The following is a 1,481-nucleotide window of genomic DNA, read 5'->3' as shown; positions in this document are numbered from 1 at the left end:
ACACACAGCATCCCTGTCAGTTCCCAGGTTGTGATGGGAGCTGATCTTTTAGGCTCTGCTATGAGTTAACTCCTGTATAGTAAGCAATAATGTGACAATGAGAGGCAGGGTCTCGAGAGCTATGACCTTGCGCCAGGGAATGTTCATCTGTGACCAGGTCCGAAAACAAAATCCTGATGTGTACAAATGTATTTAGGCTTTTTAGATAGTTGAAGAATTTGTAAGAGGAATTGGTAACTAGTTCTGAACTGGCCCTCCTACCCAAAACACACACACACATACACGTCCCAAGTCACTGTTTGTGTTAGGATGTGCTTTTTTAAAAATGTATTGCATCCAGTCTCATCTTGCATCTGTTTGCTTACCAGTCTCTTTTGAGTTTCATTATGCCACCTCCAAATGCCCACAGCTTATTTCAGTGGTTCACTAGAGACCCCAGGATTGAAACCTGAAATGAAAAAAACCTGTACATACTCATTACTCTCGAAAAACCAGCCGGCGTGAACGCATCCAAATGTAAGAAGTGAGGACCTGAGTGATGATCAGCATTTTTTTGGGGACATCGTTGCAGATCACTGGAAGGAAATTTAGAAATTTGCGCTCGTTTTGTAATTTGGAAATGTAAAGGACGTAAACACTCCACGATGGCTATGGCAAACATCTGCTCTAATACTGTTTTAGTGAGTTGGGGAAGGGTTTCCCAGGGTCTCGCTTACAATTTGTTGTGAAGTCGTAGTTGACATTGTGGAGCAATGGAGCTTAAACGCACCAAGACATTGTGGAAGTATAAACTTCCAATTTATAAATTCATTCCATGAAACAACATATCTATGTGACAGTGGTTCAATGTCTGGGTTGTATCTTGAAATCCTTTATATACAGTGTGGCTTTGACAAAAAAGAAAAAAAAACAGTATTCAACCAGTTCAAGTGAAGTTTTACAGATTTTTTGGAGTATGAGTTTTGTATGTCACCAAGGCCATGGCGTATCCTCCGGATCTGCTTTAGACGTTGTCCTAAATGATGAATTACAGTCATTTGCAGTGAGAATCAGTCCCCTGACAGGAGTTCAACAAAAGTGTAGCTCTGTTATTGTAAGGCTTTGATTTGGTGTCTGCTTCCTCTGTTAAGGGGTTCATTGCTGTCTGTGGTTTCGCCACCCTGTAAAGCTGTTCGCCTCTGTAACTGAACAAAACGTCAGAATAAATTATTGTGACTTTTTTCATAATTTGTTGTCGGAATGCTTTATTTTGTTTTTGTCTCTTTAGTCTTGGAAAATAAAAATCTCATATCCTTGTTTTATGCAGACATATTATATTTGGCCACTACTATGACTGCTGCCGAAACAACTACTCCTGCCTAATACCATCTCAGTGGTGTAGTCTACGTAGAACGCAGCTATACGGAGTATACCCACTTCTAAATTTCAGGGATTTCAGTATACCCACTTAAAATTGATTGATCCATTGTGTTGAATAGCAC

At 40.0% G+C, this 1,481-nt stretch overlaps 1 protein-coding gene across 3 annotated transcripts in view; it reads left to right on the top strand.

Moving 5' to 3' along the window:
• Positions 1-1,227, top strand: part of ss18 (SS18 subunit of BAF chromatin remodeling complex) — a 19,654-nt gene extending 18,427 nt beyond the window's left edge. For all 3 annotated transcript variants that reach the window (XM_063219357.1, XM_063219358.1, XM_063219361.1), the window contains one exon: positions 1-1,227. This exon is cut by the window's left edge and continues 547 nt beyond it. The gene's annotated coding sequence lies outside the window, so the exon portion shown is untranslated.
• Positions 1,228-1,481: the final 254 nt, after the last annotated feature.

This window comes from Engraulis encrasicolus, chromosome 16, assembly GCF_034702125.1.
Source record: "Engraulis encrasicolus isolate BLACKSEA-1 chromosome 16, IST_EnEncr_1.0, whole genome shotgun sequence".
Classification (NCBI taxonomy): Eukaryota; Metazoa; Chordata; class Actinopteri; order Clupeiformes; family Engraulidae; genus Engraulis; species Engraulis encrasicolus.
Note: the sequence above shows the minus strand (reverse complement) of the source record. Positions and strands in the feature narration are given on the sequence as shown.